Genomic DNA, 19,443 nt, shown 5'->3' with positions numbered 1-19,443 from the left:
GAAAAATTATTCACCACCTCTAATGGCAAGTGATATTCTACATATGCATAGAAGGAAAGAAAAATCTCACCAGAATTGTGTGATTTTCATATGATAAGAGTTGCGAAGACACATTGAATAAGTTTATTCTATATAAAGTTTCATATATCTTGAATCTGGATTTTACGTTATTATATGGCTTGCACGTTTAATGTTACCTGGCTTTTTAGTCATTTTACTCTCCAGAATTGCATGAAGAGCTCTTGTTTTATAAGTCAAGCATATACAAATCTTGATTGTGTTAGAAGTATTTACTGACCTTGAGGTTTAAATGAACAACTCTTCCTCCCTAATGCAATGATGTAGCATAAAACCCTAGAAGAAATGACGTATTTGGCTTTTCTCTCTACCTACACACAGTTTCAGGCTATCAACTCTAAGAGCAAATGTACAATCAGAGTGTGTTAGCCAATTGAAATACAGTTGGGAGTTGAGTCTTGTTATCATTTAGTATACACTCAAATTATTAAGGTAATTCCTAATTCCTATTGTTTAAAAAATAGGTTTCCAACATCTCTTGAGCAGATGCTATTTGAAGATAATGCAGTACATGAATACTGATATGAGTCGTTCATTGTTAGGTGCCTGACTAAATGGTTTAGTACCAGTTACTACTATAACCATTCGTATGGAAGCCTTGTGTCAAAGAAGAAGGAAATAATCCTGAGCTCCAGGCTAAACTGCAGGCTACTGGCTACTACTTACTTCACATATAATGTCTTTTACTTAAAATTATTAATGGAGGCAAGTTTCTAGAGGAAAAAAAAAAAAAAAGAAAACTATTTGAAAAAAGCAGAGATAGCCTCTTTACGTCATTGTTCCAGAGAACAGTTTTCTATGAATTCTTAATTTTCACTTCACAGTGATTAGTAAGTGATTGAAAATGTTGATGTAAGCCATAGAAAGTAATTCTTCTGTTAATATATGCATTCTCAGTTAGATAAAATATTATCTGTAAAGCAGAAAAATAGTCATACTTCACTATAAAATTATTTTAATCTTTTCAGGATTATATAAATGCCCTTGTCCTTGCTTGTATTCTTTATTGTTACTGTCCACATTTGTTTCTGCGGAATTGATTGAATTAATATAATTTTATTAAGAAGCATCTCAGTGTACCTTGTAAAAATTTCGACCTGACCCAATATGTGTTGCCATCAACAAAAATTTTGGCGCTTGCTCAAGCAGAATGTAGGCCAGGTCAATATTCTGCAGAAAAATCTCAAATTTTCTGGAAAATTAAAAACATATAAGCTGTAGTTGTCCTGAAAACAAAGAAAAAAAAATCTTACTTTAATTGTTTATATCTGAAAAGGACATTTATGATCATCTGCAGTCTGCCTAAATATAGTCAACTTTTCTATATAACTAGAATTTTTTGGAACTGTAAACTACTAACCTATTATTTTTGGATGGGTCACCTGAGATAATTTTGAGGGATATTATTTCTCTTTTTTTAAGCTTTCAAATTTTATTTCCATTTTTCTGGTATAAGTTACATTTTGAAAGAAAAAGTTTAAATTGAAAGATAAGTTTTTAATTAAAAAAAGGAAGATATAGGAAGCATTGACTGCTTAAGAACTTAATAATTAAGTTTCTGGAAGTGTTACATTTCACATAGTTGATCCTTTCAAGATTTGAATTTATTTTAACAAACTTGTGAGAAATCTATTTTAAAATTCCTAATCACTCCTAAATTAAATGCTTATCTAATCCTACTTGACACAGAATAATGATTGTGGTTTACACATCATGTCATCATCACAGCTAGTTAGTGTCTCCTCACTCTTTATAAAAGTGTTGCAAATGAAGTAAGTTTTCAATTTCCAAAATCTTTACCAGCTTTACTAAGTCATTAAAATGTAATTTCAGGATTTTTTTTTCCAGTTTTACACTGATTTTTGGAAAATAAAATAATTCCAAACATTGATGGGATTTTCATGATGCATTAGGAAAATACACACATGTTGCAAAACACGGGGAAACTTCAAAACCCTTAATGATTATAGGATGTGGTGGAAGGCCCAGGAGGAAGAACAGGAGATGAGATGTGACCATAAGCAGTGACAGGGACTCATGGGACTTTCTCCTAGGTCTGCTGTAATCTAGTCTTCTTATCAGAAATGTTTCAAAGCCTTTTTTTCTTCCTTCATGGCACTTTGGGAGGAGGTGGTTGATGAGGACATTTCTCATCACTAGGGGGATGGGGAAAAGTGGCAATTCCCCAGTCTGATCTATCTGGGGAATTGTCCTCTCCCTACCTTCTCCACCACTGTGACTGATAGCTTTAATTTTGTTTTTAAGGCAGTGGAACATTTTAAGGACAGTGTATATCTCTGTATGTCTTCCTATCAAGCATACAGAATACCATTGACAGCAGAGCCATGCTCTTGATTTTTGTTCCATCAGAGCTAAGGACAGGCTGGGTTTCAGTGCAGACTGTGCAGGTCACCTGCTTGTAGGATCTCAGTGGCTAGGTTCCACTGTTGCTGAACTGGTAGAAGGTGAGGTAGGTCACACTTCAGTTTTCACTTTTAAGTGTTTTCTGGAGCTAATATCTGGCTTTGTGGCCTTGCAAACTATGTTAAGTGCTGGAATTAAAAGAAAGATGGTATTTTTCATCTTAGCTTGGGATAGAAAAATGGCAGATAACTTCTGGTGGGAAGGCAGAAATCATAGTAGCTTCCTCTTAGATGAGTCAATTCTTTTCAGCTTTTTTCCATTTTAAATGCTTCCTTGTTAACATTCTCTACATGGAACTGAATACTAAGATATAGATAAAGTGAAAAAAGCAAACTGTGACACTCATATTAGTCCCATCACTGGAAAAAATTAAGATGAATTAAAGAGTTTTGAGGTAAGCTAAGTCTAACTACAGATTCAGTAAAGACACCAAGAGATTTATAAAATGATATTAAAAACCATCTTTCTCTTTGGTACTGACTAAAACTGTATGCTTTGTTACAAAGCTAATGGCATTTTTTTTTTCTTTTTTTTTTTCAGCAAGGTCCTATCTTGCATTTAAGAATGCTTTCTAGGAATCAGGAATTCTGGCCCTGACCAGTCAGATACAGCCCAGCTAAAGCAGAGATGCTGGAGATGAAGGGAGGTCATTAAAGACAGTTACACCACAGATATAGGATAGACAAAATCAGATAATGTACTGTCACAAGGAGATTATAAAATCAGATTTTTTTTTTTAAAGGAGAATGTATTTAAAGCCACTTTCTGAATTTCAAGATTAGACAAGACTTTCAAATGTCTTCATTCCAGTATGATACTAAAATTCTGTAAGATCTCTAAAAGGATGTCAAGTGCATAATGTACAATTTGTTGGTCACATCACATTGTCTGGGCAGCTTTTGTGTTCATGTGCAGTAGACTCTGTCAGGGAGAGTCATTAGAAAGGTGTAAGAGAAGAAACACATACTTTAAAATCATAGAATCATAGAATAGTTTGAGTTGGAAGGGACCTTTAAAGGTCATCTAGTCCAACCCCTCTGCAAGGAGCAGGGACATCTCCAACCAGATCAGGTTGCTCAGAGCCCTGTCCAACCTGGCCTTGAATGTTTCCAGGGATGGGACCTCTACCACCCCTCTAGGCAACCTGTTCCAGTTTTCCACCACCCTCATTGTAAAAAAATTCTTCCTTATATCAAATCTGAATCTACTTCCCTCTATTTTAAAACCGTTAACCCTTGTCCTATCACAACAGGCCCTACTGAAGAGTTTGTCCCCGTCTTTTCTATAAGCACTCTTTTTTATATTGAAAGACCACAACAAGGTCTGCCCGGAGCCCTCTTCTCCAGGCTGAGCAATCCCAGCTCCCTCAGCCTATCCTCATAGGAGAGGTGCTCCAGCCCTCTGATCATCTTCGTAGCCCTCCTCTGGACCTTCTCCAACTGGTCCATGTCCTTCTTACGTTGGGGGCTCCAGAACTGGACACAGTGCTCCAGGTGGGGTCTCACCAGGGCAGAATAGAGGGGGAGAATCCACTCCCTCGACCTGCTGGCCACACTCCTCCTGATGCAGCCTAGGATGTGGCTGGTCTTCTGGGCCGCAAGCATACATTGCTGGTTCATGTTGAGCTTCTCATTCACCGTCACTCTCAAGTCCTTTTCCTCAGGGCTCCTCGCAATCCATTCTCCACCCAGCCTGTATTTGTGCTTTGGATTGCTCTCATCCATGTGAAGGACATTGCACTTGGCCTGGTTGAACTTCATGTGGTGTGCATGCACCCACTTCTCCACCTTGTCAAGGTCCTTTGGATGGCATCCCTTCTCTCCAGTATGTCAACCACACCACACAGCTTGGTGTCGTTGGTGAATTTGCTGAGGGTGCACTCTATCCCACTGTCTATGTCGGTGACAAAGATGTTGAACAGGGCCGGGCCCAACACAGACCCCTGAGGAACACCACTCATCACTGGTCTCCGCTAGGACATTGAGCCATTGACCACAACTCTTTGAGTATGGCCATCTAGCCAATTCCTAATCCACTGAGTGGTCCATCCATCAAATCCATGTCTCTCCAGTTTAGAGATAAGGATGTCGTGTGGGACAGTGTCAAATGCTTGGCACAAGTCCAAGTAGATGACATCAGTTGGTTGTCCCTTGTCCACCAATGCTGTAACTCCATCATAGAAGGCCACCAAATTGGTCAGACATGACTTGCCCTTAGTGAAGCCATACTGGCTGTCACCAATCTTGTGCATTAGCATGGTTTCCGGGAGAATCTGCTCCATAACCTTGCCAGGCACAGAGGTGAGACTGACCAGCCTGTAATTTCCTGTGTCTTCCTTTTTTCCCTTTTTAAAAATGGGGGTTATTTTTCCCATTTTCTGGTGGGTGGGAACCTCACTAGACAGCCACAGTTTCTCAAATATGATGAACAGTGTCTTGGCAACTTCATCCACCAGTTCCCTCAGGACCTGTGGATGCACCTCATCAGGTCCCATGGACTTGTGCACCTTCAGGTTTTTAAGGTGGTCCTGAACTTACTACACTGGGCTGTTCTTCATTCTCCCAGTCCCTGTTTTTGCCTTCTGCAACTTAGGCGATGTGGCTAGAGCCCTCACCGGTGAAGACTGAGCCAAAAAAATCATTGAGTACCTTAGCCTTCTCCATGTCCTGAGTAACTAGGATGCACAGTAAAAAATGCACCTCAATGGATAGAATACTGCTGTAGCTACATATGGACTTACTCCTAGTGACATTATTCAAATGTGAAAGTCAACATGGAAAGCATTAGAGAGATTATATATGTTCTAACTTACGCTTCAACCTCCAGCTACATATCAATGTGTTGCACTATGGGTAGCCGGAAACAGGCAGGATGGAAAATCCTAAGTCAAAGGAATCTATTTGGCCGTTACAAACAGGAAAGAGTCTTGCACCCTTGCCCTTCCCTTTTTTTTCCTTTGGGCTTTTTATTTGTTTGTTCAGGTTGGGGTTTTTTTTTGCATTCTTTCTCCCTAGGTTTTTGCGATCTGTGGTTTTTGAGCCTCAGTCTTCAAAGAAAGCCATTCTTGCAAGAGCAAGGACTGTTGATGTGAGCCAGATATTTTAGCAGATTCTGGCAGCTATGGATGACTGTGCATCAGTGCCATTTTGCAGCCTTTAATTTATATGAAGGCCTGACCTTCAATTATTGCACAGCCAGTTTACACTGCTGTCCTAGTTTAAGAAAAAACTCTGGAGGCGGATTATTGACCCTTGCTCCTCATTGTTACCAATTTGTTTGAATAAACCCTTGTTATTCCTGGAGGAAAAATACAGAAATAAGAATAAAGTTCTAACTTTTCACAGTGTCTTAAAGAAAAATCCATATTTATGCAACGCAACAGATGTCCAGAGATTGTCAATAGTCCTCATGCTTCCACCTTCTTAACTTTCTCTAACTGTGACTTTTGTATAACTTTTAGCTCTAGTATTTATACTTGGTTTCAATGGGCATTCTGTATACTAAAAAAAAATTTAAAAATCCAAAGAAAAACCCCCAACATGTCTTGGTATATAGTCAGAGCCGCTACTAGAGAAAGAGAACACTGATGACAGGGAAAAAAAAAAGTTAAAAGTAAAAAAACTTGCAGGCAGGAACAAAGGTATGAGCATTTGCTTTGAACCTGGGAGCCTTGCAAGCTGCCCTGCCAGTGTATCCCAGGTGTAGGCCACATGAGCTGGAAGAAGAATGCGGCTCTGAGGAGTGTGATGACAGGTCTAAGCCTGTTCTGCATTCGTTCCAGCATGCACTGGTGCATCTGTTATGCATTCACAAGAGGGTTGACTTTTTCTTGCTTTCTCTTCTCCTCGGTAAAGTTATTTAAACTAATTTAAGCAAATATTGAAACCATTGTTACAACAGGAGTGCAGAAACTCTTTGAAACAAGGAGATGCAATCTTGACCATAAAGTGGTAGCACTAGCTCTGCCTTAGAGCTGCTGTAATAGTGCTGCTCTGATCTCTGTGTGAATCTTCTGTTTTCAAGCAAAATCAGCAAGAGAGCAATGACCTGACAGCATATTTTTGGGTGTGCTAAGACAAGGTATGCCTAAGAAAAGCTGTTTTGGTGGCTCTGGGATGGAGGTGCAAGGTGCCTGCAAGTCGGCTGAGGGCAAGGAAGGGTGCACTTCACGGGTGCCCTGAAGACTGAGTTCCACCACATCTTCCTCCCAGTAACACACTGACGTTTTCCTCTGGGGCACATTAGACTGTGTTGGGTGATGGTGTAGCTCCAAGATTTGTTCTGATAGGTAGTCAAAACAAGAACACGCCTCCCGCCCAAGATCTATACTTCAATACATCTGCCACACCATTTAGACACTAGCCTCTAGAGCCAGATAGAAAAGGTAAGTTTGCAACTTGTATATGTGGGTGTGTTTTCCATCCATTTTCATCTAGCAAGAAATCTTGCTAATTTTATTAAACAAGAATAGCAAGCAACATTATTTATTTCTGATAGCGTCCTCAACCTGCTAGATACCAGGCAAATCATCTTAACTCACAATGTTACGAAAAGCTAGACACGGGATATAGAAATAATTTGTTCATCTCTGTGTGAAGAGCACTAAATAGTGAATGCAGGACAACAGGATACAGTGAGAAAGATGAAGGAATAAATAGGAAAGAGAAGAACAGCTTACTTGGATTTTGCTGAGTATTTTATTTCAGAGAGATCAGTTGTTGAACAGAAATGAAGAGCTATGAACTGAAATAGTTGATAAAACCATCTTTTGAAAATCCCAGGTAAGTGTTAAAGTTTTTGTAATTTTAAAAGGAAACGAAAAATAAATAAGTGAGTCTAGTGCTCCCTCAAAAACCTGTGGAGTCCGAAGGGAGGGCTCTTTGTGCAGCTGGCTGAAGGTAATGTTATTAGTCACCTGCCTGGGTCCATGCTCACTTTTCCGAAACAGGGGATATCTGTTATCCATCTCACTATAGGCCATATTGCACCCTGAGCTGGAATCTAGAGCAGCACGGGAACTTAGGCCAAAATTTTTTTTTTGGAGAGCAGTATCATACTGTGACAATGCTATCTGCTGTATGTCTTTCAGAAACACAAGGTTCTGAAATCTCTTTGGCAAGTTTTTGATTCCTTTATAATCTTTAGAAATCTATGGAGTCAAAGTGGAGAGGGGCCAAGTTCAGGTCTGTGCAATTGCCAATGTTGCGTTCTTGCCTTATATACCAGGGTTGAAGGGAATCATCTGCGTCTCAGATGTTTTTATTTATTATTTTATATGATAGATTCCAAGTTAATCTGCAATAATAACAAAGTTTTATTACAAATGTGATTAACTGCTTTTAAAACTCAAAGTCATTGTTGAATGGCTGTGATTCAATGAACCACTGGATGTTTCTGGACTTTGACTCTCAGCATCTATCTCTTGTGAAGGCAGAAGCTTCTGAATTTAGGATTACATCAAAGTAAAAACAAAATTGAAAAATAAACAGATGTATGACTAGATCTCAGGCAGGGTGGTCCAAAGCCTTGTTAGTCTAAGTCTTCTCTGTCTTGCTGAGAAGAGTAAACTAGGCAATGTTAGTGATTGCCCTAGAGTGGAAGGGCCCCAGTTGTTGAGTCTGGGGACCTTCAAACTTGTCACCAGCCAGAAGAAGGCAAAGGGGAAAAACAATTTCTAGAATGGGAGGGGAGAGAGGCCTTTGGAAAGAAGCAGCGTGTTGCTGAGCCAGCAAGCAATACAGGTCTTTGTGAAAAAAAGCTATGATTTGTAAATCACACCTAATACTTGATTCTGATGGTAGGGACTGAGCCTGCTGTTCCTCTCAATCCACAGGACACAGAAGATCAGTTCCATCACAGGGATCTCTGTTCTGTCCTTTTCTACTCTGTCTCTACCTACATGCCCATGGTTGTGTGGCTTCTAGTAGTAAAAAGTCACATGAAATGCTGACACTTCACACAGTCCTCCTGTGTGAAAATATTGTGAGTAATCTGACTGGATCTTTGATTTTTTTCGGATAGCAAAAGCATAGCAACTGGTAAAGGCAAGGTCACTTGCCTCTGAAATTGGTAAGGTGAACTCTGGGTGAAAATACTTGGGATGGGGTTTTCATAAAATGCTCTTCTACTTGTTGAGAACTGGAGATCAAACAAAGCGCTCCTTGCCCTTCAATTAAAAAATAAAAAAAAACCCAAACAAAAAAACCCAACAAACCCCAAAATCCAAAACCAAACCTAAACCTCATACAACAAAACCTCAGACTATACTGAAGCAGAAATTTCTATCTGTCATCTTCTCTCCTCCATCCCTTCTTTCAACAACCTGGAATTATTCATAGTCCCTATTCTACTAGACTAATGTTTCCTTTTTCATGTTCTTGAGGAAAAAAAAATAAACAGAGGCTTTTTACTTAAGAAAGGGAGAATAATTCCCCTCTTAAAACTGTAATTATGGAATTTTTCTTTCACAAAGCATCCATCTCTTCCATTAAGATGATTAAAATCATTTTAATGTAGTGCCAGCTGGGGGATTGTTGCCTTTCCTCAAAGAACTATTGTAAACTCTTAATCTCCTTTGTTTATATTATTCTCATGTAGAAGGCTGCTTTCTGTCTCTGGACCTGCTAAACCTTTAGAGATATATCAGCACTTTCATCTTTTCCCAGTGCTTTTTTTAGAAAGGTATTAGATCTGACCATTTGTAGGGTAGGACTCACTGCACAAATGATAAGGTTATCAGACTTCTACCCCTTCTCCATGCCATTGCTTACTTTCACCTTGTTAAGTCAAGTTCCTTTTACTGTTTTTTTTTTTTCTGTTCTCTTTCCTTCTCTGTGACAGCAGTCAAAACAAAGATCTCTTGAAATCTTCACAAATGATCTCTAATATAAAAATGCCTGCCAGGCTTTTGACAGCCCACTTTTACCATATGACAGACGAGTGGCTTCAACATTTAGAATTATAGAACCAAAGAATCATAGAATAGTTTGGGTTCAAAGTGACCCTTAAAGGTCTTCTAGTCCAACCCTCCTGCAAGGAGCAGGAACATCTCCAGCCAGATCAGGTTGCTCAGAGCCCTGTCCAACCTGGCCTTGAATGTTTCCAGGGATGGGGAATTTACCACCACTTCAATGCTTCCCTCCTGTGTCTTCTGCTGCTGCCTCATTCTCCTGCTGCCATAGCTTAGACATGATCTACACCATAGTTAGAGAGGTGAAGCAACAGGAACTTAAAAAATGTTCATACTGGAAAAGCACAGCACCATGTCCTGTGAGGCTAATACCAGCTTCCTGCCAGCATTGGGCCTTCCAGGGGAAATAATATTTTGCCAGGTGCTGAGCATCTTCCAAAGGCAATGATTCGACTCACAGCTCTTCATTCACTCGTCAGCCAGGACTGGATTTAAACACATTTCAGCACTATAGTAATATATGTATTCTTTATAATTTATTCATCCCTATTAATTAACCAGGATTTCTTGTCTCATCGTGATGTTTCAGTCTTTATCTCTAGTGGGTTTATAACTTATCCACTTAAAATGTTAGCTTTACCATCATCAAACAGTATAATTGCTCATTTCTTCCATTTGTTTCCACAGCGATATGTTTTTGAACTGAGAGACCGGCACCTTGACTGAGTCTACGAGTCTGAGGGAATTAATCCTGCAGATAAACTGAGGCTGAGGGGAAAACTGACCTAGGTCTAGTGGGGCCAAGTGTTCACTAGAGCAGAATAATATATGATACTTGGTACCCCTTGAGGACTGTGCTACTACTTACTGTATCTTCTTGTGGAATTCTCTGGAAGAGTTTTATAAGTGCCACAAGTAACTTAAAATATTATCTCTTTGGCTTTTTAATATTTTATATACAATGTGCTATATTACCAGTCTCATTAAACTTACTTTGTGCAGCACAGAATACCTAGTCAATTGACTCTTTTCCTGATATGATCATCATATTTTTTTCCATTGAAATCAATTCTATTTGGATTGGATCTTAGTGATAAAAGCCAAATTTAAAGTTGTTTATATGTTGTGAGAGAAAATGTGCTTTGGTCAGTAAATCTTCTGGTTGCACACAGATGACATTATTGAGATAGATAATCCTCCACAGATGCAATAATTTCATAATCTAAAAATGCTTTCTAAAGTATTTTACAGCAACAAATAAAGAAAGACCAGCTTGATGACACAGCCTACAATAACAATGGTAAATAAAACAAATGCTAATGCAAGTCTGAGATTGCAAAGACTTTAGAAAACTAACCTGTTCCACTCAATCAAAATTTTTGAACGCATATTTTCCTATAGATTTCCTCTCTATCCATAGTTATAAACACAGTTATTTTACAGAAATATGGCTTGCCTCTAGGTGCTCCCTTTTCTGATCAAAGCTTAGAAGAGCTCTAACCAGTTTTGTTATTTGCTTGACACTTGGAGTAGTTGGCATTCGCCCTGATGTTCTAAGGTTGTACTGCCAAGGGAAAAGATATGACATGCATCCTTGTAAAATTTGTGCTGCTTACTTTGGCACCCCCCTCTTTCACGGCCTGCATCCATGTGGTAGTTCTGCTTTGTTTTTTCTAATTACTAGCAGCTGAGAGAGTTTGTGTCCAGGGGAAAAAACTTTAACTAGCTCTAACAGGTGCTCAAAGGCCAAAGCTTTTATGCAATAATATGTGTAAAATAAGATATTCACTGCACCTGACTCAGTAGCAATCAAATGAAACAAACACTGGACAAGAAAATACAAGACCACTTTGTCTAAATATCTACATTATCCAAGGCACTGTGCTGAAAGAGGTGCAAAAGAGTACTTACTTTTCTTTAATAACTCCATTCTATGTTTTTTCCAAAGTGTCTGAACAAATGAGTTAAAATCTATAATCTGTCATGGGCATTTCCAACACACTGTAACCGTTTCAGTACTCTGGTGAACATGTGTACCTTTCCTGAAATGCATCCTTTAATTGGCTTTTCAGATATTCCTGGGATCATGGAAGTGGGCAGCTTTATCCAATGTTCCTAAAACTACTCATGAACTTCTTTCCTTTGGAAAAATTTACATTAACATCACTCGTTACACAATGAAAAATGTTTGGAAACAATTGAAATGTTTATAACAGATGATAAGAAGTAGGGAATACTTTTTGCACTTCTATTACAGTCAATAATACCTATGTGAATTTGAGATTTCTTTTATAGCTTGCTATGAGCAAGGCCTTGAATGTACACTCAGGCATTATTTTCACTTTAGTTATTGTAAGTTATCCATAAATATGAACGTGTAATTTATAGTACTTGCAGTTAAGTCCACTCTGCAGGGTGTTACTGTATCCGTGTGGTTTTTCAGGCTGTGTGTATTTGTAGTATTTTCACAGCTGGGCATATAGACCCAATTTTTGACATTATGGTTTGGATGGAGTGACCTTGATATGACTCTTTCACTGAGAACCCACACAAGCCCTGACTTTGTCCTCTTAACGGAGACCTTTATCTGTACCATATAGCTTACCCTGCTTCCTCCAATGAGTGCTGGCATGGTGTCTACTCTGTGTCCTGGGTCTGTAGCATCCCCTCTCCCTGGGGCTGCCCCTGGAGCAGGGAGCTTGGAACAAGTTGCAGCGGGCTGGCATCAGTTTGTGCCTTTGCAATAAATTAGTGCTGTGTTTGAGGAAAAGATTAGGGAGGATGGTCGAGAGTAAATCGGTGCAGAAGTAGGCAAGAGCGCCTTTGGGTGATGGGAAAGGGCTGGCTTTTCCATGCTTATATGCTTGTATGTTTGTGCACATGGTCATGTTCATACATGCTAATGCCTGTTCATAGCTGTGCGGTTTAGACCCGCTGTGACTTGCTGAACCAGGAAATGGAGATGTAGTGTAAATTAGACTAAATTACAGCAATAAACAGTGAATGCACTGAAAAGAACATGATTTTTTTTTGTTAACATCCTGAATCTTTTTGGCAATGTTTTATTTTTTCATATCAGCTAAGATGAACCTAACAGAAGAGGTTCAGGAGGCTTGAATTCTAACCTTTCACCTAGCTTTTAAAATTTGAATTCAATTCTGGCGTGAGAGAATGCAGATGGTTGCCTGTGACCATGCTCACTGCTCAGGTACAAAATTTGAGAAGAAAGATATAGTGGGAGCTGCTTGGATGCAGATCAGGGAGAATGAAGCAGAAAAGTTATTTTTATTTTCTGGGAAGGGACAGGGAAATGGGTGGAAATTATGATGATCAGATAAAGTATAAAATAGGTTTAGCAAATAGCTACAAATCTAATATATCAAGAAGTGCCAAAGACCCTTATTATCCATATCACATTGAGGACATGTGGCAACGGTTTGGTTCAGGATTTGCTAGCAGTGCAGTGATGCTGTGCACCACTTCAATCTTTGGGAGTCTCTGCAACAGCCAAAAAGAAGGTTTTTTCTAATGAGATCCTGTCTGTCCCCTAAATGATGAGACCTGCTCTGTTCTGTCATCCCCTCTGACTCAAGCAAGCTGCAGGTGCTCAGTATTTGGCGATTTCTATGGGTTTTTGATGATTTTTGTATGGAAGCTCTCCGTCATATGGCTGACTAGGGGTCTGTTCTTGCATAAGCAGGGTGACGCCCAGTCCTTGACTGAGTATGGTTTACCACCAACACAAATATTAGCCTTGCTGTTGTTGCAAAACCTATTAAATTAATTGAAGTATTATTAACACTGAAATATCTACATAGAAATCACTGTCAGGTTTCTCTCAGCAAAAGTATTGACTTTGTTAGCACGATAAATATATTTCATAGCAAAAAATTGTGAGTCTGCAGACCAGGGAAGGATGCTGCTGGCATCCGTGCTGGAGGTAATCAGAGTCAACCTGGAGCAGCAGTAGGTAGTCACACCATAAACACCACTGAGGTACTCTGTGGTCATAGGTTTTGCTGGTACCCATGGGTGTCACTAAGTCTTTGAGAAAAATTTGCACTGGAAAGTGAGCATCTGTATGGATGTTTTAAGTACACGTTGTCTACCCTTAGCATATAGAGGAACTGTGTGTTGGCACAGGAGTAACTCATTTAGGTGATGTGCTCTTCATTTTGCAGGGTACCATCTTAAGTTAATGGTGCATCCATGCTCAACCTGCTCTCCATATCTAACCCAAAGCTAAAAGATTACTTAGCTGGGGTGAAGTTTGTGGAGGATGGAGTCAGAGAAGTAAGAGAACCGGGCAGGGCGGGGGGGGCGGGGGCAGGAGGCGGGAAATGAAGAAGAGGTGGGAAAACTGCACTATGAAGTTTAATCTGTGTGGCCCAAGTGGTGCAGTTTGCTTCTACTTTGAAAGTGATGTGTGATAACCTTTGGGAAAGTGTGTCCATGTATTACAGTTGGCAGATCAGAGCAGAGTGAGTGTATGAATCCAGTTTTGTTCCCCCCTTGCACCCTTTGCAGTCTATTGCACTATAAAGATCAAGAATTAGTTATTCACTCTGGCTTGTTCAGTAGCAAGAATTCATGTGCAGGTAATTAATTATAGGCTGTGAGATGAAAACATCTGGAAGACCAACATGAGGAAACAAAGTAAATAAATAAATAAATAAACCTGAATACACGTACAACCTGATTGACAGAAACTAAATACTCTTACTTCCTATCTTGCTGTAACAGTTACTAGTCTTCAGCTGTAGCAAGCAAACAAGGTAAAAAACTTGTGAAGGAAGGGTATTGTCCTGAAAAACTACACCAGGAGGATACTCAAAGCAGGATATTACACACACTTGTAACTTCAGCTGTGATTGCACCACAGTAGGAAAGCATGTCATTGCTTGCTTCCACTTACTCTTATTGGTATATATCTTTTCTTATTCCCATTTACCATTACTTGGGATTGGTAGCTATTAAACATAAGAGTGTAGCTTATGATAGAGGATCCTGCAAAGAAAAGGTATCATGAAGCACTGGGTGACAGAGAGCAACACAGAGAACTGGGAACTGTTAGAAGAGCATGGACTAGGTCTGTGTTAGCAAGCAATTCAGAGCAATAGGAGCAGATCAGTACATCGCTGCAAGTGGGGCCAAAGTCTGTCCCCCACATCTGCCTTGTATGTGGCTCAGGTTATAATTTGGGTTTGACTGAGCCCATTCCCTTTGGCTGAATGTCCCCACTGTGCATATGGTTTGGAGCTGCTTAAAGGATCTGTTAGTATTTTGAATCTTTATGTCAGTTTGCAGCATGTTTAGTGCAAACATAGCACAGATCTTCTAGATCACACCATGCTTACATTAGCAATTATCGTGGTCCTGTAGGAGCACAGCCAGAGAGTAAACTGTTGGATTAAACCTATACTAAATCTGTCAGTGTGTGGCAGTTACTTTGTCTTAGCTGTGGTCTGGTCCCATGAACTAACTGCCGGTTGGTAGGCAAGTGTATGGGATGTGTTCCTGGCGCTCATGCTCCCATGTCTTTTCATCCGAAAGGAACACAACTCATGTGCTCCACGGACCCTCTGCACAGTGAACCAAGGCATGGTAATGGGTAAATTTTAGGAGACTGGCTTCAAAAGCATGCTTCTGGTCCAACTGAAATGCTAATGTAGATGTACCCTTTAGTTTTCTCTGGAAGGAATGACATGCACCGAAACTACTCTGTGAGCCAAACCAGCATGTGGTAAATGAAGGCAATCAGGGGGTTTCTTACAGAATTGCACTGCAGCTCAGAAATTAATGCTAATATAGACAAAGACAATGAAAGAAGACTCAAAGCAAAGAAGGACAGACCCAGAAGAACAAAAAATATTGGCTTGTAGGCAGAATTGCTAGTGTTCTGGCAAAGATTAATACAGAAATGACTCTACTGGGAAAGAAACAGGGAACATTTGGAAGAGAAAGTGCAGTAACTGGAGAAAATTGGCAACAAAGAGCAATCTTAAATTAACTGTAACCTTGTGCTAAGTCTTCTGTTTTGTTGATTTTCACTTCAGATTTATGTGATCACCTGAGAGATTTCTCAGTTTCTACATAAAGTGTAATCTTACATTAAAATAATGTAAAAGAGAAAAAAAAAAGGCTGTTTTGTTGTTAAGAACAATATATGTAGGCACCTGAACTGTGTGTGTATTGTATTTTCAGAGTGTGATGACAAATACTCTTCATAACTCTTAACTACTGAAATCTGTCTGTTTTATAGCATACAAACAAAATAAGTGACTACAAATTTGCAAATAGATTTCAGAAAAAGTCAAGAGGGTAATAAGGAGTAAAGTAATGCTTTTAGAATATTTGTGTAGTTAGTTATGTATTGAAAATAAAAGGAATATGAAAGGCAGAGAGTACTGAGGTCAAACTCTATGGCATTCTTTTCACTTTCAAACAAAAAGCTTAGTGAGTAGTAGAAAGTACTGTTCCCATGTAGGTCTTCCTCCCACATTTTTGTCTAATAGGCACTTGCTTCAGAGGAGGCATTAGTAGACTCTTTCCTAGTTACTGTCCTATTTTCTTCATCTTGTAGGGACTCAGTATTTTCTCAGACGTGTATTTGAAACCCTTCACACTTGATTGAAATTAGAAAACTGTGGTTAAGGTGAAAGTTCCTACATACATGAACACCCACTGATCTCAACTGCATTAATCATGTTAAAGTATTGTTCTAAATTACTTGTGTTTACAGAAACTTGGAAAGGCTCACGTACCTTACTGGCATCCTACTTTACTGTCCTGGGCATTCTGCTTTTCTCTTGAAATTTGCCATCTGTGTCAGAATATAAATTCCTTTTGAGTGTTACAGTCTCTGGATTCTCTGCTGAACTTTATCTTCGTGGTGTACTGCCACTCTAACAGGTAGTGGAAAAAGGCTGATGGTAATGGTTCACTGGATTACATCCTCTACCACTGGCATTGTTTTGAGCAGTTCGCGTTTTGGAAATTTGGTTTATCAGAATTACTTAGTGATAATGTCATCAGTGAAAACTTTGTGATTATCTGCTAGGTATGGCCAAATAATCAGTGGAAAGAAGAGGTGGTAGGTAATTACAAAGGAACAGAAGAGCCTTTTTTCTAGGAGATGTTTCTCCTGCTTAAAGCTGTAGGAGCTACTGCAGGAGCATGGTAAGATGTGGAGGGGATCTGCCTTCCTGCCTGCCCTGTCCCCTCTGCAGAATGGGCCCTGTGTCTCCCACCCCTTCAAGGAGTGAGCCAGAAATCCTGGGGACTTGGGAGTCAGGGTCTCTGTTTTGACCATTCTTGAGCACCTACTTTGACTGTAATAGACACCATATATCAGCTAAAACGTCCTCAGTAAAAGCTCTAGCCCACATCTCTGGATCCACTCAAAAGCTCATGCTTACGTCCACCCAGTTTTAGTCCTATCTCATGCAGCGTTACTACACAGAGAGATTGTGCTTATCCCATTTCTTCATCTCAGTCAAGTGGTAAAAATAGTGTAATATAGGTTTCTACCAAAAAGTCCTGTAGAATTTGTGTTTTGTTCCAGGTCAGCTGTGATGCTTCTGTTGTTATGAAACATTTGTTGTAATTGTGCTATTAATAAACTATAGTCCAGTCAAGCCTTTAACCATTGCTATTGACCTCTCAGCAGATAAAGGACTATTCCTCTAAGCCCATATCTGATTTCTTTTTTGTGTGTTGAAAGAGAAAATATGAAGGGGGGGGGGGGGGGGGGGAAGATGTTCTTTTTTTTTTTCCTTTCTTTAAAGAAAAAAAACTTATTGGCAAGCACATTAAATTATTTCTTTCACGTAAGGCATGTTTTATCTGGAGGCCTGCCATGTTTGTTTCATATAAAGAGAATAACACTATTATTTTTTTTTCTTCAATCAAATGCAGGAAATGTCTGATCATACCTCCTAAGCTTTCCTCCCACAGTACTGATTAATCATTCCCTTGGAAGTGCTTATATTTTTGCAGTTAGAAGGAAAGTATTGATAACTGATTAGGTCCCAGTTCTTCAAACACTGCATACATGACAGCAATGACACACATAAGTAATTACTTTGGTTTTAGTGGAACTTGCCTGTAATTAATGCTAAAGTATCTGAATACAGGGAGATTGATGTTACTTTGTGAGTTTGGAGATAATTCAATCATTATTATAGAAGACCCATATATTCTGAGTGGTGTGAGTAAACCATTCTTTAAAATTTAATTATCAAGTGTATGAATTAATTAACATAGTGATTTTAAAGATATTGCAGCCAAGAGCATCACTGTTCAGATCAACTTTTTAATTTTTATTTGTCTGTATGTGTTGCAAGGAATTTTTCACTTGTCCATAGAACTCTTGGTATGATTGGATATGATGCTATATTTGGTTCACAAATATAAGTTATGGTTAAATATTTAGGAAAAAAAAATAAGCTATGTTGGTTGATCTCTGTCACTCTTGAAAGTATAAATTAATCTTCTACAAGTCAATATAAGATTTCCAGTTTAAGAGGCACAGACTAATACACTGATATGTGTCTTATAAGTACTTTGTTCAAGGCAATCTGATCACAGAACCACAGGGTCACTCAAGTGATAAGGGCCACCAGGTTTCTGGTCAAAGTCCATGCCCTGAGCAGGGCCAGCTCAGGGATCAGATCAGGCTGCTCAGGGCTTTCTCCGGGCAAGTCTCCAGGCTCTTCTCAGCAGAACTGCTATTCAGATGTTCAACTTGCAGCCTGCACTGATACAAATCAACAGTCCATCCCAGGTGCAGGACTTTGCATTTGGCCTTGCTGAATTTCCTTGCTGAATTGACCCATTCCTGTAGCTTGCCTAGATGCTTCTGAGTAGCAGCCCTTTCATTAAGCATATTGGTTGCACTCTCTGCTTTGGTGGTGTCCTCAGACTTGGTGAGAGTGCAGTCTGTCTCCACCTTCAGGTCACTGATAGAGGTGTTGGACAGGATAGATCCTAGGACAAGGTCCTGGAGGAACGCCACTGGTAACTGGCCTTCAATCAGGGTGGCCTGACCTCCAGCCAGGCCCTTTGAACCTGACAAATCAACCAGTTTTCCACCCATCTAAAAGTCACTCGTTCAGTATATAACATGCTAACTTGGATACATTGGTACTGTGAGAAACCACTTCAAAAATGTCGTGATTTAACCCCAGTCAGCGACTGAGTACCACACAGCTGCTCACTCATCCTCCCCCTCCCCAGGGGATAGGGAAGAGAATCAGGAAGAAAAGAAAGCTTGTAGGTTCAGAGAAAGATAGTTTACTAGGACAGCAAAGGAAAATATTTTATATATATATATATATATATATATATATATATAAAATAAATGCTAATAATAGGAGTAACAATAACAATTTTTTTTAAGAGGAAAAAATCAAACCAAAACAAATTATGGACATTTTCTCACCACCTGATGAAGCCCATCCTGAGCAGCAATCAGGGAACAAAAAAAAAAACTGCAGAGGATCCTAGAATGATTATGAACAGCAAGAGAAAAGTGAGAGCTCACTGGCCCATCTCCACTTAAATACTGAGCGTGACGTTTACAGCATGAATACTCTCTTCGGCCAGTTTGGGTCAATTGTTCTGGCTATATCCCTTCCAGCTTCCTATATCTGCACATTAGCGAGACCTGGGAAGCCAGACAGTGTCCTTGGTCTCATCAGCAACAACTCGTAACATCAGTGTTTTTATCAACATTGTTCACATACAAAATCCAAACCACATTAGCTACTGAGAGGAAAATTAACTTCATCCCAGCCAAAACCAGAACAAAATACAATGGTAAAGGTGAACTCAAATTCACTAGTGTCATCATATGAACAGAAAGTGATATTCTGATTCCTACTTTGTTAAATGAAAAACTGCTGTAGATTGAATTTCTTAGGGCATTCTGAAAACTTATTTGCAGTTCAATACAGTATGTAATTTTTTTTGCTTAAAAAACTTTTGATTGGAGCTGTGTCCGTACTGGAAATCAACTATTGTCTGGAGGT

The sequence above is a fragment of the Chlamydotis macqueenii genome, chromosome 1 (genome assembly GCF_036417535.1).
Source record: "Chlamydotis macqueenii isolate bChlMac1 chromosome 1, bChlMac1.mat, whole genome shotgun sequence".
NCBI classification, from domain to species: Eukaryota; Metazoa; Chordata; class Aves; order Otidiformes; family Otididae; genus Chlamydotis; species Chlamydotis macqueenii.
This window is presented reverse-complemented; position numbering follows the sequence as displayed.